The sequence below is a fragment of the Schistocerca gregaria genome, unplaced genomic scaffold (genome assembly GCF_023897955.1).
Source record: "Schistocerca gregaria isolate iqSchGreg1 unplaced genomic scaffold, iqSchGreg1.2 ptg000224l, whole genome shotgun sequence".
Classification (NCBI taxonomy): domain Eukaryota; kingdom Metazoa; phylum Arthropoda; class Insecta; order Orthoptera; family Acrididae; genus Schistocerca; species Schistocerca gregaria.
This window is the reverse complement of record NW_026061744.1, coordinates 7,285,122-7,309,551: the sequence shown is the minus strand read 5'-3', so window position 1 is coordinate 7,309,551 and position 24,430 is coordinate 7,285,122.

The following is a 24,430-nucleotide window of genomic DNA, read 5'->3' as shown; positions in this document are numbered from 1 at the left end:
TTTATCCACCGTGACTACTTTTGTAAGCTCAGCACATCATCCGTTGCAGCTCACTCCTGGGGCTGGGAAATATGGGCACAATGGCCTGGTGGAACTATCACAGGAGCAATGCGTGGGTTCAGACATTTACTTTTAAGAAGCACAAACAGATTTACTTTGCGTCTGGTAACCTCAAAAGAAAGACGTTATAATCCAGAATTCGCAATACAAATCACGTTCCATCATTACCAACTGGGCAGAGCCAGGTTACGTTGGGAAATGACATAGCGGAAGTCATCGTAAACAGAAATACAGTCGCCAGTAAACTTACTTACATTAGAAAATTTTATTTTATTTTATGAACCGATAGCCATTTAAAGGATGGGGCTCTTATTTTACTTGTAATTGATTCAACTAGAGACGTTGAAAAATTTGGTGCTGGACTGTGATTCGAATTCGTTTCTCCTCTTTCAAGGATCTGAATCTCTCGGGACATTATAGTTCAACCATTTCGTCCCTTTTCGCAAGACTGCAACCTTCTCTAGGTCTCCTCCAAAGGTAAGGATGTGGGTCCGAATCCTGATCCAATACAAAAATATTCATAGTTTCAGTTCAAGCCCTATAACGTGCACACCGTCCCGCTAGTGAAAACCAACGTGCGCTTTTAATGTCTATTCATGTGTTGCCAACAATCGCAATAGGTGTCATTATTTCTTGTCAAACACGCACACACCTTACCGTTGGTGAGTAAGAAACTGATATTTAAGCTATATTTGTGGATGCACGGTAGGCGTGTAGTTAGATTGTCACTTAGGTACAAAAGTTTGTATCCTTAGTTTAGATTCAAACACCTAGCAGCTGGTAAGGAAAACCGATACGTAACATTTGATTTTACTTAATTAACAATACGATTACGTGTTGGGTTCGTATCTCCGTCATATAACTTCACATCATGCACTTAATCTTTAAATGCATGCGCACTTTGTTACTTGAGCTTGGAGGTATATCAGACATCTTTCGTGGTTAGTTAACAGGGACGAAATTGTCTTGTTAGGAGTCCAGGTTTATTACAAAAATTGTCGTCTTTTATTTTCAAGTTTAGATTTCATTACTGGTATTGGCAAAAATTTCGGTAATTCATGACTCTTCATGGATAGCCATCAATATGATATGATTAGATTACATTAGATCAATTTTTGTTTCATAGATCATGAATACGATATTTCGTAATGATGTGTAACGTGTAATTTTAATGAAAGATTTCTTTACATATCATGATTCAATTTCTTTACAACAATTTCTTACTCTCTCTCATTCTTTTTGATTTCTCTCTCTCTCTCTCTCTCTCTCTCTCTCTCTCTCTCTCTCTCTCTCTCTATCATACACACACACATTCTTTTTTTCTTTACTTGTTTGTTTTGCTCGACTATCGGCGAGGCATCAAAACGTCTCTGAATGAGCTTCTTAGTTTTTAGTACACTTACGAAATAAATATAAAAACAACTGTGAGAGTTACTGGTATATGATGCTTAGTTTTCAGTCAGTTTGGAGTATTATTAGTAACCACGCTCCAGTCCCTAAACCTAGTTACAGAAATGCGAATCAGACGCATTACGTATTCCAGGCCGTAGCAACCGCGACTTGGAGACACCAGCTATGGTCACTTCCCAGACCGCTGTACGATCACATCGGTTCGTCTTCTTTCTGCTGGTACTGTAACTGAGATTTGACAACAAGGCAACGTATGTTTGGCAACTCTGTGATCGACGAGTTCCTTCCTGGTGCGCACGGAATTTATCCTCAAAGTTCACTTGATTTTACCTGTCATTTCCATTGAATAATCTGATTTATTATCACGTTAGGTGTAACAAAAGATTGTAAATTTACGGTTTTCAGCCCAGGAAAGTCGTTGCACGTGGAAATCGCAACTAATCTCGTCCTTTAAATAGCGGTTTACGAGTGCTAGACATTATCGAACTCGTAAGAGTAAGCTAAGACACGTACTTCTACGCCAGCGCTGACCTGAGAAATAGCATCTGTTATGGTTCGCACTTCCAGTCTCGCTGACTGTAACGTTTTTATCCCTTCTGTGAAAGAGCTACAAGCAGTCAGATAAAACATCGATAAGGAAATCGCAAAAAAATACTTTCGGCTCATAGTGCAATGGTGAAAACTTACAATGCTGCACAACAGGTAACTCCTCTTCCCGCAGCTGACAAACAAATTTTGGGTTTCTAGGAATACAAAACTTTACTTATGAAATGCGACATTTGCAATGCACGACGTTTTCAACAAAGAGATGGCGCAATACAGTAGCTCAAGTGGAAAGAAACACTTCCTTTTCAAATTTGTGCATCCTACACTGTTGGCTGTTCTGTGTAGGTGGCAGGTACGTGATTTTATTTCGGTGATTACAAAATAAAGTCGAATTTATGCACTGGGTAGTCGAGGCAGCTAGTTCATTGTGATTCGGTCAACCAAGTAAATGAATTTACTGAACCTGCTGCAAATTACTACAGGAAGCCTGTGTGTCAATTCTCATCCAGAGAGGTGCAACGGCGTTACGATAGAAAAATGAGCCACATACTTATAATATGCTTGTATATCTATGGACTGGGTTCGATTCCAACTTCTGTCAATGATTTTAGATAAGGAGAGACAGATTCCATTCTCTTCTGGCTACACCAAGTGAAGAAGATATAATGACATTGTAGTCTGAAATTAACATGAAAAATGATATTCCTTTACTACAAAGTAGACGTTAGGATGAATCACAATAAAGACTGGAGCGGCGACACGTAGAAACCTTTCTTATACTTGTTATTTATTTCTAGTGACGAAACAAACGCTATGTAGGCTCACAGGACATTTAGTCCATATTTTATATGAGCTTCTGTATGTCGATAAAATCGGTTCTGATCTGGGAATGCAACTTAGACCGTACTTAACGCTCAATTTGATCCCTTCGTGAGAATACAGCACGGCTACTATTTGTTGTTTGTTCAGAACTGCAGATTCCTCAACATCTCCACATACTGCGCGTGAATGGGTTCGAATCCTGGCCCGGCACTATAGATTTCATTATGTATTATCAAGCTCTAGCATGAGAACACCTATCTGCTGGTGGATAATTATTTTAATGTTTAATGTATTTTCATTCGTTGTCAACACTAACGATATGTGACGTTTTTGACACCCAGTGAGACACAGAACTATTTGCGAGATCACTGTAAGTTCAAGATGTTAGTCCGAACTGGACAAAAATTCGGAAACTGACGTATCTTTGTGTGTAATCAAAAGCGATATGATGTGTGGAGCTGTATTCCCAGTGAGCACTGAACTCTTCGTCATATTATTTCTAGTTCAAACACGCTCACATGTCGCTGCTGGTGCAACAAACCCATATTTAACGTTCGTTTTCTCTAGAATATAACAGCGATAGATGCCGGGTTGGAGTCTTGGGAAGGAAAAAACTGTATGTTTCGACTGGTCATTTCAGATAAAACATCTAGCTACTGCCGAGAAAACCCGAAATGTCACAGTTGATTGTGCGTCGATATCTATCCGATTAAGTTTTGAGTTCGAACCCCTGTCCAACACAAAGCCTTGCCTCACGGCAATTCAAATAAGTTACTTGTTAAGAACCAAGATTCAACATCTCTCGTCGTTCGTTAACAGGGACAATAGGTGCTGGGTAGGAATTCGCGTCCGGCAAAAATACTTGCGATATGTAATTTAAAGTTGGAATTTGCAAACTGGCTCTGTCTAAAATCGAGGTATATCACTCTCTGTATGCCTAATCAGGAGTGACAGTCAGTATCCGTTAGGCACGAAATCATTGCTTAGTCTGCATGACCTGAGTTTGCATCCATATGCAGAACGAGACGGTTCGTCGTGTCATTTGAAGTTCATAAATATTCTCAATTAGCTGCTCGTGAATATCTTTAATTTTTAATCTTATTTTGTGTTAAATAATAAGTACGGTATGTTACTTTGAAGAGTAAATCATGAATACGACGAATTTACCACGTGCATTACCTATCTGACGTAATAATGAGAGTGGTAAAATGTCAGGTATGTCATTTATTGTAATAAATGTGAGCTACAAGCCTTAAGGGCAGTCTTATCTGTGATAAGGTGTTCCGTGATATTTGTAGTATCGTGGTATTACTTTGCATCTTGAGTTATTGCAATACAGAACAGTTTTTTCTCGTGGTGACTTGTTGGAACCACTTTCAATAGTCAAACGACTGTACCAAGGAGCGATAAGGAGACCTGCTAGACAGTTGCGCTATGTGGGTTGCATGTGAATCAGGCGAAATTCAATTCAGGCCGTTCGGATACTATTGGGCATGAATGAACATCACGTGTATCGATTTCCATCGCGCTGGGGTAAGTCCTCCGGGATACGTTTATTCTCCTTAGTGTGTAAATATATTTGGAGCATGTCATTCTAAAACGTTTGAAACGACATAGACGGGAGCGGGTTGTTGTTAGGAGAGCAGAATGTATTAGACTCGCGGATCATGTGGTGTTATTGGCAGAGAGCGAAAGTATGACTGAAATGTTAAAAGAATTGAACAAGAGACGTGAGTAAATTGGAATGAGAAATAATAAGAAAAACGCAAAATGTCCGGTGATAGGTGCAAGAAAAGCAAGAACAACTATAATGTTAGGCAGGAAGATACACAACAATTTTGTGTTTTTAGATAACTGCGACGTGCTATTATGGACGACATTGGAAGTAATAAGGAGGTGAAAATACGTATAGCAATTGCCAACGAGACGTTTCATAACAGGAGGCTTTTATGTGGGTGCGTTGATAGGGGATAAAATAGGCAGGCACAGTGAGAAATGAGGTGGTGTTGATTGGGAGAACAGAGAGAAATTTTAAAGGTAGCAGGATGAGCAAACACAATTGGCATGGACACTGAATGAGAAGAGATTGTTTATTGATGGTATGAAGGGAATGGTGAATGCAAGAAGAAGAAGAAGAAGAAGAAGAAGAAGAAGAAGAAGACGCAGAACATACCAGGTGGTGGACAGCGTAAGAACAGAAAATAGTTGTGAGAAAACAAGAGGGTAACAAATGATGGGACTGCATGGAGAACTACATGTGAAGACCTGCCCTAGGGCAGAACACTCATGGTGGTGGTGTTGATGAAGAGGAGACTTATGTAGGACATTTTGCAAAACGCCCATTTTCTTGTAATCCAAATTTAAACAAAACATAGGCAGCTTATAATTTGTAGTCTATAACCGACCGTGAATTGCGTGACAGATGGAACTTGCCAGTATACCAGTTATTAGGACTTATTCCCACTCCACTGACGTATGGAGCGTGCGAACTGTGGCTGCTTAAAAGCCTCTGTGCGTGCTGTGCTTAGTCTCTTCTGGTCTTCACGCTTCCTACAGTTACAATACGTAGGCGGTTTCAGTATATTCCATTCCTACTTTCATCATGTAACGTCGGTTCTAGAAACTTTCTAATTAGGTCTCCTCGAGATACTTTACTCTTCCACGGGATAGTCTGTGTCTACCATGAACTGTCCGTTAGTCAGTAAGTGGAATAACTGGTTTTCCGACACATGTCACCATGTTACTGTCGCCCTGTCTCCACGTCAGAGAGACGGAAATTCTGTGTGCCACATTTGAAGATGAGTCTGTAAAGGTTACAAAACTAGTTAATGGAATTACAAATAGTTGAAAAAGTGAGTTTTTTCAGTTTTCCGTATTTACATTCAATGCACTAGTCACAGGGTCTAGGCGATCCTTAGGGGACAAGCTTAGTCGGTTGAGAGCGTGATGTGTCCCTCCGAGATTAATTTCACCTGGGCTTTAAGCGACTCACCGGTCAGCATTTACAGAGCTGCCAACTACATCTCACACCGGGAATATGACGAGGATTGGTTTGCATCGCAGCCTACGGAAGAGAACGCAAATCGAACGATCATTCGCAGTCATTCCCTCCATTGACTACCATTCGCCTATATTCAACAGTTAAGGATTCCTCCGGAAATATTCCAAGTAGACTTTCTCTGGATATTTTACGTTTCTTTCCAAGCGCCTGCCTGTTCAATTTGATCAGAAACTGTGTGACATTCTCCAACGGGTCAAAAAACCTGTGACCATTCGTGCCGCCCTTCTCTGTATACATTCAGTATCGCCGGGCAGTTGTATCTGATTAGGATCCAAGAATCTCGAGCAATATTCGGGGATGGGTCGCAAGCGTGATTTGTAACCAATTTCTTTTGTACACTGATTGTATTTTCCTAGAATTCTACCAACGAATTGCAGCCAGCCACCGTATTTCCCTAAGACTGCGACTATGTGACGGTTCCATTTCAAATCTCTAGAAATTTTTACACCCAGGTATTCATGTGGGTTGAGCGATAGCGAATTTGACTCGCTGCACTATACTCGTAGGATAAGGTTATATCGTTTTGTGAACCGAACAATTTAACATTTCGGGAACATTTAAACTAAGTTGTCATGCTTTGCACTACACTGAAATCTTATGAAGGCGTGACTTCTTTCAAACAGAACTTTATTACAGGCAACAGGATCATTTGCGAAAACACTGAAGTTCCAAATAGACCGCGTAACCACGGCCCCCTTCTCCCCTCCAAATTGCTGTCTGAAAACTGGAAGTCCCATTTGTAAAACACCTTCAGAAGTTCGTTCACATTCCGTATCAGTTAATGTGTTAAAAACTTGACCTGAAGAAACATAACCCTTTGCAGTTGAAGACGCTCTGTTGTAAGAGAAGCTAGTTTTTCGAAAACGTCTCAATATTTATGTACTGAACTAGGTGTTGTACAATTCTATAATTTTCAGGTACATTTGGCGACGTATGTGGATACTGTCTGACAAATGTGTTGCGAATAAAGTGAGTAGTAAAGAAGTAATGAAGTGAAACATCAAGCCTGATGCTGACACTTTACTGCACGAACAGCGAAAATGTAGAAGTGATAAAAGTCTTTTTCCTTTCATCATTCTGTCAGGGATGTCAGAGGGGAAAAAAAGTTTCGCCAAGTTTCGAAATTATGTGTGAAGTTTGTTGGAAGTCGCCACGTGCTGCCTTTCACAAATGCTCGGTGAATATAGTCTCGATAATTTGCGCTCCATGAAATTATGCTGCCTTAGACGAGTACGCAGTTTGTAACTTTTAACGCCCGACTTATTGCGTAAACCTATGCCTTTAAATGAAGGACGGAAGGAGGATTGCATTTAATGTGCTATCGATGTCGAGGTCATTAGAGACGGAGCAGGAGTTGGCAATGCGTCAGGGAAGGGTAAAAGAAGTCCGCCGTTCCCTTTCAAAGGAATCATCCCAGCATTTGCTTGGAGCGATTCAGGAAAGTTACGGAAAACGTATCAGGATGGCCGGATGCGGATTTAAACGTCATCCTCCCGAATGCGAGTCTAGTGTACTAGTTGACAGCTCGTCGTGTAGAAGCTAGCGTTGCTGGTGATGGGATTCCGGGTTCGATTCACGGCTGGGTTGCGTTCTCCGCCCGGGAAGTAGGTGTCTGTGATGCCATCATTTCATCATCATTCGTGAAGGTGGCGAAACTGGACTGTGTAAAGGTTGGGGCTTTGTACAGGCGCTGATAACCGTGCAGTTAAGCGCCCCAAAAACCAAACATCATCATCATCATCATCATCATACCATGTACTAACCACTGCGGCAGCTCGTTCGGTATACATTTAAATGAGCAGATTAAGTCAGCATTTTTAGTATTTACATTGACTTCGTTCTTCATAAATGAAAGCAGGAACTATGACAAGACAAAGGAATTGGGATAACGAATGAGAAATACCTGATTGTGCTTCTGTTTGTAGATGACATGATTCACGTTCACGAAATGACCTCCAAAGATCTATATACCACCTGAACGAAATATGCAATGAATACAACTTTAAAATTTCTAGGAACAAAACGAAAATAAGTGCACTCCGAGGAAAATACTCAGTCAGTTTAAAACTAGTTTTGGATAATCCTGCTTTAGAACTGGTCTCTTAATCTTTCATTTAGGCTACGCTGTAAGATCTGATTTTTACTCTGATACTTAAAATAAATTACACAAATTCTAAGCTGTTTGTGACACTATTATCTGAATATTGGGCAATAAAGTACAAAAAGATTGTCCCGAAATTCTATAACGTGGTCGCGGTTCCTGTATTATGCTATAAAAGCGAAAACATGGTTAAAAAAAAAGCAAAAAAAATCACACGGCAGAGATGAGGTTCCTAAGAAATTCGAAGAGCTGCACAACAAGAAATGATTAGGAATGAAGATACTAGAGAAAAATTAAGTATTTTCAACAGAAACTAAAAAATTCAAAAATATCGTGAAGACTGGTGAGAATGCTACGTCCCAGACTTCCCCAAAATATTCTGAACTACAAGCGGAATGGAAGACGTGATATTGAAAGGCCTCGGACGTGGGAGCAATTTCGTTTGAGAGACTATCCCGCGCGGCGACTACTGAAGTACTTATACATTATAGAATTCTTAAGTTATACAACCAAAATAAGTAAGTTTTAATGTAGTTTACGTTCACTGATGCAAAAAAAAATTCTTGCTTTTTAAAGTGGGATATGTTCTTTCTAAGGGTTCAAACTGTCTCCATGACAAATTTGAACAATATCTGTTAAGCGTTTTGGACTCTAAAACGAAACAGACTGTGTTACAAAGTTGAAAAGCAACTGAGAGAAAGAAGCAGCGTCGGTTTCTGCAGGAGGCGGCCATCATTTTGTAGGACAATGTTCGGGCACGCTCGGTTCAAGTCGTGACTGATTTGTTCGGTATATAGGGATGGGGAGCGCCGCATCACGCACCACACTCATCTACATCTATATTTATAGTCCGCAAGCCACCCAACGGTGTGTGGCGGAGGGCACTTTACGTGCCACTGTCATTACCTCCCTTTCCTGTTCCAGTCGCGTATGGTTCGCGGGAGGAAAGACTATCTGAAAGCCTCTCTCTAATTTTACATTCGTGATCTCCTCGGGAGGTATAAGTAAGGGGAAGCAATATATTCGATACCTCATCCAGAAACGCACCCTCTCGAAATCTGGCGAGCAAGCTACACCGCGATGAAGAGCGGCTCTCTTGCAAAGTCTGGCACTTGAGTTTGTCAAACATCTCCGTAACGCTATCACGGTTACCAAATAACCCTGTGACGAAACGCGCCGCTCTTCTTTGAATCTTCTCTATCTCCTCCGCAAACCCTATCTGGTACGGATCCCACACTGATGAGCAATACTCAAGTATAGGTCGAACGAGTGTTTTGTAAGCCACCTCCTTTGTTGATGAACTACAGTTTCTAAGGACTCTCCCAATGGATCTCAACCTGGTACGCGCCTTACCAACAGTTAATTTTATATGATCATTCCATTTCAAATCGATCCGCACGCATACTCCGAGATATTTTACAGAAGTAACTGCTACCAGTGTTTGATCCGCTATCATATAATCATACAATAAAGGATCCTTCTTTCTATGTATTCGCAATACATTACATTTGTATATGTTAAGGGTCAGTTTCCACTCCCTGCACCAAGGGCCTATTCGCTGCAGATCTTCCGGCATTTCGCTACAATTTTCTAATGCTGCAACTTCTGTGTATGCTACAGAATCATCCGCGAAAAACCGCATAGAATTCCGACACTATCTACTACCTCATTTATATATATATATATTGTGAAAAGTAATGGTCCCATAACACTCCCCTGTGGCACGCCAGATATTATTTTAACGTCTGTAGACGTCTCTCCAGTGATAACAACATGCTGTGTTCTGTTTGTTAAAACTCTTCAATCCAGCCACAGAGCTGGTCTGATATTCCGTGGGCTCTTACTTTATTTATCAGGCGACAGTGCGGAACTGTATCGAACGCCTTCCGGAAGTCGAGAAAAATAGCATCTACCTGGGAGCCTGTATCTAATATTTTCTGGGTCTCATGAACAAATAAAGTGAGTTGGGTCTCACACGATGGATGTTTCCGGAATCCATGTTGATTCCTACAGAGTAGATTCTGGGTTTCCAAAAACGACATGATACTCGAGCAAAAAACATGTTCTAAAATTCTACAACAGATCGACGTCAGAGATATAGGTCTATAGTTTTGCGCATCTGCTCTACGACCCTTCTTGAAGACTCGGACTACCTGTGCTCTTTTCCAATCATTTGGAGCCTTCCGTTCCCCTAGAGACTTGCGGTACACGGCTGTTAAAAGGGAGGGCAAGTTCTTTCGCGTACTGTGTAGAATCGAATTGGTACCCCGTCAGGTCCAGTGGACTTTCCTCTGTTGAGTGATTCCAGTTGCTTTTCTACTCCTTGGACACTTATTTCGATGTCAGCCGTTTTCTCGTTTGTGCTAGGATTTAGAGAAGGAACTGCAGTGCGGTCTTCCTCTACGAAACATCTTTGGAAAAAGGTGTTTAGTATTTCAGCTTTACGCCTGTCATCCTCTGTTTCAATGCCATCATCACCCCGGAGTGTCTGGACATGCTGTTTCCAACCACTTACTGATTTAAATTGAGACCAGAACTTTCTAGGATATTCTGTCAAGTCGGTACATAGAATTTTACTTTCGAATTCACTGAACGATTCACGCATAGCCCTCCTTACGCTAACTTTGACATCGTTTAGCTTCTGTTTGTCTGAGAGGTTTTGGCTGCGTTTATACTTGGAGTGAAGCTGTCTTTGCTTTCGCAGTAGTTTCCTAACTTTGTTGTTGAACCACGGTGGGTTTATCCCGTCCCTCACAGTTTTACTCTACACGTACCTGTCTAAAACGCATTTTACGATTGCCTTGAACTTTTTCCAAAAATACTCAACATTGTCAGTGTCAGAACAGAAATTTTCGTTTTGATCTGTTAGGTAGACTGAAATCTGCCTTCTAGTACCCTTGCTAAACACGTAAGCCTTCCTCCCTCTTTTTATATTCCTATTAACTTCCATATTCAGGGATGTTCCAACAGCCTTATGATCACTAATCCCTGTTCTGCACATACAGAGTCGAAAAGTTTGGGTCTGTTTGTTATCAGTAGGTCCTAGATGTCATCTCCACGAGTCGGTTCTCTGTTTAATTGCATGAGGTAATTTTCGGATAGCGCACTCAGTATAATGTCACTCGACGCTCTGTCCCTACGACCCATCCTAAACATCTGAGTGTCCCAGTCTATATCTGGTAAATTGAAATCTCTACCTAAGACTATAACATGCTGAGAAAATTGATGAGAAATGTATTCCAAATTTTCTCTCAGTTGTTCTGCCGCTAATGCTGCTGGGTCGGGAGGTCGGTAAAAGGAGCCAATTATTAACCTAGCTCGGCTGTTGCGTGTAACCTCCACCCATAATAATTCACAGGAACTATCCACTTCTACTTCACTACAGGATAAACTTCTACTAACAGCGACTAACTCTCCACCACCGGTTGCATGCAATCTATCCTTTATATCTGTCTGTACCTTTGTAAAAATTTCGGCAGAATTTCTCTCTGGTTTCAGCCAGCTTTCTGTACCTATAACGATTTCAGCTTCGGTACTTTCTATCAGCGCTTGAAGTTCCGGTACTTTACCAACGCAGCTTCGACAGTTTACCATTACAATACCGATTGCTGCTTGGTCCCCTCATGTCCTGCTTTGCCCCGAACTCGTTGAGGCTGCCGCCCTTTTTGTACTTGCCCAATGCCATCTAACCTATAAAACCGCCCAGCTCACGCCACACAACCCCTGCTACCCGTGTAGCCGCTTGTTGCGTGTAGTGGACTCCTGACCTATCCAGCGGAACCCGAAACCCCACCACCCTATGGCTTAAGTCGAGGAATCTGCAGCCCACACGGTCACAGAACAATCTCAGCCTCTGATTCAGACCCTTTACTCAGCTCCTTACCAAAGGCCCGCAGTCAGTCCTGTCGACGATGCTGCAGATGGTGAGCGGTGAGCTATGCTTTCATCCGGCTAGCGAGACTGGCAGTCTTCACCAAATCAGATAGCCAGGAAGGGTTTCCTCCGATCCATAGCGACACACATCATTGGTGTCGACATGAGCGACCACCTGAAAATGGGTGCAACCTGTACCCTTCATGGCATCCGGAAGGACCCTTTCCACATCTGGAATGACTCACCCCGGTATGCACACGGATTGCAAATTGGTTTTCTTCCCCTCTCTTGCTGCCATATCCCTAAGGGGCCCCATTACGCGCCTGACGTTGGAGCTCCCAACTACCAGTAAGACCACCCTCTGCGACTACTCGGATCTTGCAGACTGAGGGGCAACCCCTGGAACAGGACAAGCAGCCACGTCAGGCCGAAGATCAGTATCGGCCTGAGACAGTCCCGGAATTGCGCCCTTCTGAGCTCAGCTTGATTCCTGACGTGAAGGTAGCGTTCTCGCTTTCCGCGTCTGGGTTCCCGGGTTCGATTCACGGCGGGGTCAGGGATTTTGTCTGCCTCGTGATGGCTGGGTGTTTTGTGATGTCCTTAGGTTAGTTAGGTTTAAGTAGTTCTAAGTTCTAGGGGACTGATGACCATAGATGTTAAGACCCATAGTGCTCAGAGCCATTTGAACCATTTGTTGAACTTTGGGGTATTCGGTTCGGAGCTGTTATGGAGATACGTCAGACAATAGACCGCTCCATTCGAACTACCTATACAACTGCCGTAGTTAGGGGTATCTTGCTCTTTCGACATCACTGGCGATGGCTTATATACATGAGCTGTTCAAAAAATATCCGACCTTTTTTAATTGTTGAAATCAACAATGGTATCAGGGCGCGCATGGGCTCATGTTTTCAGGCATATTTAGCACACATACCTGATTTTCTCCACTACTTCGGAACACTTGCAAGTCGTACACGTTGGATTTAGTATTCTGAGCAAAATGACGTCTTTACATCACATTTGGCTCCAAGCTTGGCGATTCTCAAGTTGAAACCATCGTGTGTTTGTGGACAAAGTAATGGGTACTGCAGGGCTAAAGGAGTGGTACAACCATTTCAAAGGTAGCCGCTAATCAATGAAGACAGAAGCCAGTTAAGGTACGCCCGCAATATCCGCAAATCAGGTCGTTACTGATCCCGCAATATTGCTGGTGAAGCAGAATGGACGAATCACTATCAGAGAAGTTGTAGTCTAATCTAAAAGCCGTAAAGTCAACTAACTAACTAGGTGTTACAATAACTAACGTCCGCCCGCGGTAGCTGAGTGGTCAGCACGACAGACTGTCAATCCTAAAAGGGCGGGTTAGATTCCCGGCTGGGTCGGAGATTTTCTCCGCTCAGGGACTGGGTGTTGTGTTGTACTAATCATCATTTCATCCCCATCGACGCGCAAGTCGCCGAAGTGGCGTCAAATCGAAAGACTTGCACCAGGCGAACGATCTACCCGATGGGAGGCCCTCGTCACACGCCGTTATTATTATACAATAACGAACAACTTAAATTGGAAAGAACACATAGAAAATGTTGCGGTTAAGGCTAACCGAAGACTGCGTTTTATTGGCACAACACTTAGAAAACGTAACAGACCTACAAAGGACACTGCCTACACTACGCTTGTCCGTCCTCTTTTAGAATACTGCTGGGAAATGTGGGATCCTTAAAAGATCGGACTGACGGAGTAGATCGAAAAAGTCCAAAGAAAGGCAGCACGTCCTCCTATTATCGCGAAATATGAGAGAGTGTGTCACACAAATGATACAGGATTTTGGCTGGACATCATTAAAAGAAAAGCGTTTTTCTTTGCGACGGAATCTTCTCACGAAATTCCAATCACCAACTTTTTCCTCCGAATGCGAAAATATTTTGTTGACACCGACCTACGTAGGGAGAAACGACCACAACGATAAAATAAGGGAAGTCAGAGCTCGTATGGAAAGACACAGGTGATCATTCTTTCCGGGTGCTATGCGAGATTGGAATAATAGAGACTTGTGAAGGTGGCACTTAAATGTGATTTGCAGAGTATCCATGTAGATGCAAGTGTAGATGGTCACATTTTTACTATCCCCTGTATGTGCATATCGCTTCACACGACCTTTGTTACCTCAATGTCGATATCGGCATCATTTTCGAAATATGTGAGCTTTCTTATATTATCTGTAATGTTAATATACAACATGAACAGTAAGGCTCCCAACACGCTTCCCTCTGGCACAAGTGGTTACTTTTACACGTATAGATGAACTCTCCATTTAGGATGAGATGATGTGTCCTCCCTACAAAAATATTTTATTGGCCGTACTATATACGGTGCAGGCAAATGGTCAACTACAATTGCTGTTTACTGTGAGGTAACCTCTAGCGTATCAGAAGCAGTTTAGGAACATTTTTTCAAATGAGTATACGCACTCGTATTTCGGCAGGTGCACAGTTTTGCCATTTCAATTTTTGCACGTTTCACAGATACCTTTTCGAAAATTTCGAGCAAAACAAATCGAAATCTTTATTACATCATGAAACAATGAAGAAGCAAATGCGGGTTTGTTCGCAAGTCCGAAGCAACAACTGGTACAAGAATCATGGATTTTAATAAAGTAGCTGTCGATAGGTTTTTTTCGTTGCTTACAGATGTAACTGACAATCACAAACTAATGACTTCTCAAATAACTAATTGTGATGGAACAGGCGTCTCGGTTAATGCTAAAAACTAATCGAACATCGCAGCTTGCAAAGGGAACCGTCCAGTGCGATCGTTAACATCTGCAGAAAGGGGCGAAACTGCAACCAGCCTCATTAGTACGTCAGCAAGCGGAGCTGACATTCCTCCTACGATTATTTTTCCACGAAAGAAGAAGCAGAAAGAATTTGAGTTAGGACAGGCAGCAGGAGGTTGCGCTGAGGTCCACAGCACAGCATGTATGGCCACAGAGTCCTTCTTTGTATGGTTTCCACAATTAGTGGTATTTTCTAAGGCATCAAAGCAGGTCCCAGTTCTCCTTATATCAGATGGCCACTCAGCACATACCACGAACATTGACGTTATGGACTACGCGAGGGAGAGTGGCGTTTCTTTACCACCACATTGCTCTCACAGACTTCAGCCGCTTGATGTTTGTTTTATAAATCCTCGTTATAGTGATCAGCTTCGAAAATGGCTACGGAACCATGCAGCGAAAGTCGTAACTATCTTTCAAATTTCAACGCTTTTTGGTTCAGCTTTCATCTAAAGCACAACAATGAAAACCGCTATTAAAGGTTTCGAAGCTACTGCAATATGGCCCACGGACCCATCCATATTCACGACGCACACTTCCTCCCGGCACACACAACTGACAGCGGACGTGATAGGCCGTCAGATAAAGAGGTTATTATATCTGAACAATTGGACTTGCCTTCACCTAGCACACCAGCTGAAAAAGACGACTCAAACGGGCTGGATAATCAAGGGGACGAGGTTTCAGCGAATTGTTACAATGAACTGCCGCCTAAGAATAACAAAGTTATTGGGGCTAATTGTTCTAATCTTGGGTGCTCTTGGATGACAACTGACAACACAACCTCCTCATTTCATATTTCACCTGAGATTCTGATTTTCTTGTCAAAAGTTAACGAAAGCAAGAAAAGAGCGAGACTGAAAAGGGGGAACAACGTTGTTTTAACTGATTCGCCGTACAAAAAAAGAGTTAAAAGTCATTAATGGGAGAAATAGAAAAAAGAACATTGACAAAGAAGAAAGAGCAAACAGAAAACTTTCTGCGAAAGAGAATAAAATTAAGAACTCAAAAAAGAGAGAAAGATTCTGAAGGTAAATGGAAAAAAGGAGAGAGAATACAATACTAACGAGAGTGATTATGAGGAAAGTTCTGACTGTCATTGTGTATATTGTGGTGGGTTATATTCAAAATCAGTTGGAAGTTGGGTCGCTTGTTCCACCTGCAAAAAACTGACACACGATTCTTGTGCAGGAATAGATAGCGAAGATGATGAGTGTCTCCCCGTGTGTGAATTTTGTAAACAGCCTCAAGAAAAGGATACGATTCATGAAAACTGTAGTTTGACATTAATACTCACTTTAAACTAAAAAAAATAACGAGCAAGCCAATATTTTCTGCATTTCCGATAATTTTATACGTTTTTGTAATCACTTGTATTTACCACCCCATTGTGACGCGTGCAAATGTTATAAATTTCTGTTTTTGAGTGAGAAAATATTGTTGTTTTATTTTATGGCAATGTTCTTGTATTTTTGTGATTAATACATCATAATGTGTTCATATAAAAATTTGTAACTCTCTTATTTATCAATTTTGTACATTTAATCAAAGTTTTCAACTGTGTACCCCATTATACCTTGGATTCCCCAACGTGTCGGATAAGAAAGATAAAAATACAATCACTACTCGTTTCTTCAACGACAATTTAAGCTGTGTTCTGTGGTTCCTCCCAGAGTTCATCACGATATATTCCGAAAAAAATCATAGTTAACGAACATTATAAATTGCTCTAGAAACGAAGGCAATCGCAGTTAACATTTAATAAGGCCACTGGTATCCTTCGAAATGCAACTAATCAACGTCATGCAGAACGTCGTGGGTCACAGCGGATGGGTGGAATCGAAATATGACATTTACCCACGATCGCTTCTTTTTGTCAATTTGTGCCATTAATTTCTCTGCTCCCTAATCTGATTTCGTATCTCCCCATCAGCTATTCGATCAAAACTTTTTTAGCATTCTTCTACACCACCACATTTCGGAAGTTTCTAGTCGTCTCCTGTTTGGGGAACCAGGCATGTTAACTACTGATTCGCAATATATTTATTCCGAAAGGCAAAAGGAACCCCGAAAACAATGAAAATAATTTTGTTTATTGGTGATTGTACCAGTTTTATTTACACTTAGTGTGAATATGAAAGTATTTTAGTCCAAATCCGTATTTGAAGGTTCTAAATGTCGGTTTAAATGGCAGCTTGCTATGTAAGACATGCCCACTTGTTTCTCTGTGCCATCTCTTCTTTGAGATGATAAGCCTAGGGACATTTTACCCGTAGCTTTGAGCTTTCACCTATTGAATACATTTTTTCTTGTCTCGTAGTCAGTTGTTTGCTAGAGTAATAACGTTTCTGAACAAAACAAATGCCAAGATCTACCCACAAAGTTTTCGAAAGAAGTTCTAGAAGACTTGCAAGAAATAAAAAAGTAAATATCATGAAACAAATGTTATGTTTATGTACAGCATGCGTACTATTGGAAAGTGAAAGAAACTATGAATTTAAATGAGTGCATGTACGACGGTAAGTGCAATACAACTTTAAATTTTCCGTAACTTTTCTAACTAAATGTACCTTTCCTCTCAAACCATTTATCCCAGAACCATGGAATTCTAACGACCAGTTTTCTTACTCGAGGGCATGAAGAGTCGAGGGATATGAAAGGGAAGCAGTGGTTGGGAAGAGAGTGAGACAGGGTTGTAGCCTATCCCCGATGTTATTCAATCTGTTTGCTGAGCAAGCAGTAAAGGAAACAAAAGAAAACTTCGGAGTAGGAATTAAAAACCATGGAGAAATTGTATTATAATGAACACTATGGTCTTTTAATTTTTGAAATTTGCCCGCAAAACCTGTCTTTCAAAATTTTTCTAAAAATTTCACTATTAATATATTATTCATGAAAAATTGTCAGCTTGTTGGAAAATAGTGGAAATGCATGTAAGAAATGTTTTGTGTTTTACCGTTAATATAACACAACTTAGGATAAGGGTCATATAAATAGATCAGTTAACATGGTGGAGATGGAAGATACGTTCTCCCCGTGAATATTGTGTTTAAAAACAAATGAATATTTTCAAATCACCAGCTCATTTCATGAAGTCATAACTAGAAGTGAATAATCTCCACAAAAATTGGTAAGTTAATTACTTTGGTGCAAGAAAGTCTCCATCATTAAGGAGAACGATGTTTTCAATAACTTGCCGGCAGCCATAAAAAGCTTTACTACTGACAGATTTCAGTTTACGAGGAGCCTAAAGGATTTCTTGCTAACCATCTCTTCCGACACCATTAATGAATTGAATTACTTAGTAGAACAAGCGCGCGCGCGCGATTGAGTGTGTGTGTGTGTGTGTGTGTGTGTGTGTGAGAGAGAGAGAGAGAGAGAGAGAGAGAGAGAGAGAGAGAGAGAGAGAGAGAGAGAGAGAGGGGGGGGGGGTCAAATAATACGTGTACAATCAGAAGTGTGACCAAATTTTCATTCCTCGTTCATGATCAGTCCATTTGCGGTCTGTGGATAATAAATTAGCATATTATTTTCCCATTGAGTATCTCCCCATTATGGATCAATTTCAATGGAAAGTACATATAATCTAACCCTCTTGTCTGCCCCACTTCTGTTGAAGGTTACACATGAGACAAATACCTTGTTGTTGTTGTTGTTGTTGTTGTCTTCAGTCCACAAACTGGTTTGATGTAGCTCTCCATGCTACTGTATCGTGTGGAAGCTTCATCTCCCAGTACCAACTGCAACCTACATCCTTGTGAATCTGCTTAGTGTATTAATCTCCTGGTCTCCCTCCTCGATTTTTACCCTTCACGTTGCCCTCCAATATTAAATTGGTGATTCCTTAATGTCTCAGAACGTGTCCTACCATCCGACCCCATCTTCTAGTCAAGTTGTGCCACAAAGTTCTCTTCTCCAGTATCCTATTCAATACCTCCACATTAGTTATGTGATCTACCCATCTAATCTTCAGCATTCTTCTGTAGCACCACATTTCGAAAGCTTCTATTCTCTTCTTGTTCAAACTATTTATTGTCCATTATTCACTTCCATACGTGGCTACACTCCATACAAATACTCGGAGAAACGACTTCCTGATACCTAAAGCTATACTCGATGTTAAATTTTTCTTCTTTAGAAACACTTTTCTTACCATTGACAGTCGACATTTTAAATCACTCCTAATGCGTACTCCCAGATAATTTATGGAATTAACTGCTTCCAGTTGCTGACCTGCTATTTTGTAGCTAAATGATAAGGGACCTATCGTTCTATGTATTCGCATCACATTACCCTTGTCTACATTGAGATTCAATTGCCATTCCGTGCACCATGCGTAAATTCGCTGCAGATCCTCCTGCATATCAGTACAATTTTCCATTATTGCAACCTCTCGATACACCACAGCATCATCTGCAAAAAGCCTCAGAGACTTTAAGATGTCACTCACCAGGTCATTTATGAATATTGTGAATAGCAACGGCCCTATGACACTCCCGTGCGGCACACCTGAAATCACTCTTACTTCGGAAGACTTCTCTCCATTGAGAATGACATGCTGCGTTCTGTTATCTAGGAACTCCTCGATCCAAGCACACAACTGATCTGATAGTCCGTATGCTCCTACTTTGTTAATTAAACGACTGTGGGGTACTGTGTCAAACGCCTTGCGGAAGTCAAGAAACACGGCATCTACCTGTGAACCCGTGTCTAAGACCCTCTGAGTCTCGTGGACGAATAGCGCGAGCTGGGTTTCACACGGCCGTCTTTTTCGAAACCCATGCTGATTCCTACAGAGTAGATTTCTAGTCTCCAGAAAAGTCATTATACTCGAACATAATACGTGTTCCAAAATTCTACAACTAATCGACGTTAGAGATATAGGTCTATAGTTCTGCACATCTGTTCGACGTCCCTTATTGAAAACGGGGATGACCTGTGCCCTTTTCCAATCCTTTGGAACGCTTCGCTATTCTAGAGACCTACGGTACACCGCTGCAAGAAGGGGGGCAAGTTCCTTCGCGTACACTGTGTAAAACCGAACTGGTATCCCATCAGGACCAGCGGCCTTTCCTCTTTTGAGCGGTTTTAATTGTTTCTCTATTCCTCTGTCGTCTATTTCGATATCTACCATTTTGTCAACTATGCGACTTCAAGAGAAGGAAGCACAGTGCAGTCTTCCTCTGTGAAACAGCTTTGGAAGAAGACATTTAGTATTTCGGCCTTTAGTCTGTCATCCTCTGTTTCAGTACCATTTTGGCCACAGAGTGTCTGGACATTTTGTTTTGATCCACCTACCGCTTTGACATAGGACCAAAATTTCTTACGATTTTCTGCCAATTCAGTACATAGAACTTTACTTTCGAATTCACTGAAAGCCTCTCGCATAGCCCTCCTCACACTACATTTCGCTTCGCGTAATTTTTGTTTGTCTGCAAGGCTTTGGCTATGTTTATGTTTGCTGTGAAGTTCCCTTTGCTTCCGCAGCAGTTTTCTAACTCGGTTGTTGTACCACGGTGGCTCTTTTCCATTTCTTACGATCTTCCTTGGCACATACTCATCTAACGCATATTGTTCGATGGTTTTGAACTTTGTCCACTGGTCCTCAACACTATCTGTACTTGAGACAAAACTTTTGTGTTGAGCCGTCAGGTACTCTGTAATCTGCTTTTTGTCACTTTTGCTAAACAGAAAAATCTTATTACCTTTTTTAATATTTCTATTTACGGCTGAAATCGTCGTTGCAGTAACCGCTTTATGATCGCTGATTCCCTGTTCTGCATTAACTGATTCAAATAGTTCGGGTCTGTTTGTCACCAGAACGTCTAATATATTATCGCCACGAGTCGGTTCTCTGTTTAACTGCTCAAGGTAGTTTTCAGATAAAGCACTTAAAAATATTTCACTAGATTCTTTGTCCCTGCCACCCGTTATGAACGTTTGAGTCTCCCAGTCTATATCCAGCAAATTAAAATCTCCACCCAGAACTATAACATGGTGGGGAAATCTACTCGAAATATTTTCCAAATTATTCTTCTGGTGCTGAGCCACAACAGCTGCTGAGCCTGGGGGCCTATAGAGACATCCAATTACCATGTCTGAGCCTGCTTTAACCGTGACCTTCACCCAAATCATTTCACAATTAGAATCTCCGTCAATTTCCTTCGATACTATTGCACTTCTTATCGCTATAAACACGCCTCCCCCTTTACTGTCCAGCCTTTCTCTGCGATATACATTCTAATCGGAGTTTAGGATTTCATTACTGTTTACATGTGGTTTCAGCCAACTTTCTGTCCCTAGTACTATATGGGCGTTGTGACCGTTTATTAATGAGAGCAGTTCTGGGACCTTTCTATAGACGCTCCTGCAGTTTACTATTAGCACATTAATATTGTTATTCCCTGTCGCATTTTGCCTACTCCTGCCTTGCCGCGTCTCAGGAGGCGTCTTGTCGGGCCTAGGGAGGGAATTCTCTAACCTAATAAAAAGCCTATGTGCACTCCACACGTACTCCGCTACCCTCGTAGCCGCTTCCGGCGTGTAGTGCACGGCTGACCTATTCAGGGGGACCATACATTTCTCCACCCCATTGCGGAGGTCGAGAAATTTGCACCCCAGCTCTCCGAAGAATCGTCTGAGCCTCTGGTTTAAGCCTTCCACTCGGATCCAAACCAGAGGACCGCGATCGGTTCTGGGAACGATACTACAAATAGTTAGCTCTGATTCCACCCCGCGAGCGAGGCTTTCCGCCTTCACCAACTCCGCCAACCGCCTGTACGAACTGAGGATGACCTCTGAACCCAGACGGCAGGAGTCATTGGTGCCGACATCAGCAACAATTTGCAGTCGGGTGCACCCAGTGCTCTCTATCGCCGCCGGTAGGGCCCCCTCCACATCTCGGATGAGACCCCCCGGCAAGCACACAGAGTGAACACTGGCCTTCTTCCCCGACCTTTCCGCTATTTCCCTAAGGGGCTCCATCACCAGCCTAACGTTGGAGCTCCCAATAACTAATAAACCCCTCCCCCCGTGTGCCTGCTCGGACCTTGTTGAAGGAGCAGCCACATGTCCATTCACAGGCAGAGCGGGCGATGCCACACGGCCAGCGTCCACATTGACCCTCCGCCTCGTGCGCCGCGAACGCCGCTGAACCCGCCACTCCCCTTGGGGAGAGGGTGGCCAGCCGCGCCCGGTACCCGCGAAGATGTCTCGACAGCAGGGACAGTGGGTGAAGCATCTAACACCTGGGGTGCACCATGCGACGCACTAGACTCCCCACTGCCGCTACACTCCGAGGCAGCAAAAGCAAAAACACACGGAAGAAGAAGTGACAAGTAAGAAAAATACAGTTAATACTTAAATTAAGGTAGCTCGCTGCACAGCAGACGTGAAGCAGACGGCGGTTAGGGCGACACATGAACTTACAACATAAAAGTAATAACAGATAAAAATACATGTTCATGAACCTGAGAGAAAATCAGTCCATAAGTTTAAGCAAACGCTATCAGCAGTACAATGAGAATCAGCTTAATTTTTCAATTAACTCCTCGACAGAATAGAAGGAGTGACCCATGAGGAAACACTCCAGTTTCGATTTGAAAGCGCGTGGATTACTGCTAAGATTTTTGAATTCGAGTGGCAGCTTATTGAAAATGGATGCAGCAGTATACTGCACACATTTTTGCACAAGAGTTAAGGAAGTCCGATCCAAATGGAGGTTTGATTTCTCCCGAGTATTAACCGAGTGAAAGCTGCTTATTGTTGGAAATAAACTAATATTGGTAACAAGAAACGACAATAAGGAATATACATATTGAGAGGCCAATGTCAAAATACCCATACTCCCTGAACAGAGGTCGACAAGAGGTTCGTGAACTCACACCACTTTTTGCCCGAACCTCTCGTTTCTGAGCCAAAAATATCCTTCTAGAATGGGAAGAGTTATCCAAAAACATAATACCATACGACATAAGTGAATGGAAATAAGCAAAGTAGACTAATTTACTTGGCGAAGTATCACTCACTTTCGGTACCGTTCGAATAGTGAAAATGGCAGTATTAAGTCTTTGAACAAGATCCTGAACGTGGGCTTTCCACAACCCCTTACTATTTATTTGAACACCTAGGAATTTGAACCGTTCAGTTTCACTAATCATATGCCTATGCTGTGATATTAAAACGTCAGGTTTTGTTGAATTGTGTGTTAGAAACTGTAAAAACTGAATCTTACTGTGATTTAACGTTAGTTTATTTTCTACAAGCCATGGACTGAGGTCATGTACTGCACTACTTGAAACGGAGTCAATGTTGCACACAACATCCTTTACTACCAAGCTAGTGTCATCAGCAAACAGAAATATTTTAGAGTTACCCATAATACTTGAGGGCATATCATTTATATAAATAAGGAACTATAGCGGCCCCAACACTGATCCCTGAGGAACCCCCTCCCCCTTGACAGTACCCCACTCAGATCCCCCATCACACTGTATTACGTTCCCCCATTCCTGTAGATCGTTCCCTAATGCTCTTCCTGAAACACTGTACAACTTCTGATTCTGTCAGTTCTTTCAGGTCCCATCTCCTTAAATTCCCACCTTTTTCCAGTTTCTTCAGTTTTAATCTACAGTTCATAATCAATATATTGTGATCAGAGTTCACATTTGCCCCTGGAAATGTCATACAATTTAAAATATGGTTCCTAAATCTCTGTCTTACCATTATATAATCTATATGAAATATTGCAGTATCTCCAGGTCTCTTCCACGTATACAACCTTCTTTCATGATTTTTGAACCAAGTGTTAGTTATGATTAAGTTATGCTCTGGGCAAAAGCCTACCAGGCGGCTTCCTCTTTCAATTTTTACCCACATTCCATATTCACCTACTGCGTTTCCTTTTATTCCATTTCCTACTGTCGAATTCCAGTCACCCATTAATATTAAATTTTCATCTCCCATCACTATCTGAATGATTTCTTTTATCTCATCACACATTCCATCAATTTCTTCATCATCTTCGGACTACTTTTACGACTGTGGTACACTCGAAGTAAATTTATATAGGTAAGGATCCCCATGACCTGTGTACATCTACTATAAAAAATCTCCAAGCCACTCTCCTCAAATAGATCGCAATCTTCTCTTGACCTTCAACTGTTACTATTTCAGAATTGAAAACCAGATTCAAAGAAAATTTGGCTACAAGGCACAAAACTAGAAAAATAAAAATAATAAAAGTGAGAAAGTGAAACATGTTAGCAATAACCATAAACAGGAGATTTTACAGAAAATAAAATTGAGAAAGGAAATTATTAATATTATCGACCGTTTAGGAACTCTAGGCTACGAAAGGGATGAAAACACATATCGAATAAGTGGTGGAAGAGTTAGTGTGTTTTAAGATTAAATCCAAACAAGAATTAGAGAAAAACATATTGACGCAAGGCCTCTATTACGAAAAATTGCTAAATCTCGAGACAAATTGTGTCCTTCTGAATTTGATGAAATGTTTTGGCCCCTAGTACGGATGAAACAGTATCTGCAATATCAACAGGAACTTCGGACATGTGTTTCATATTTCATCCAAGCCTGCAGTCTATAAATATTTAAACAAAATACTATAACAAAATACCACTACAGGGGAATTACTTACGGAGTAGTTCTTGGTAAAGAAACACAGGACACAATTACGTATGTGGGCTTAATACGAACTACAACT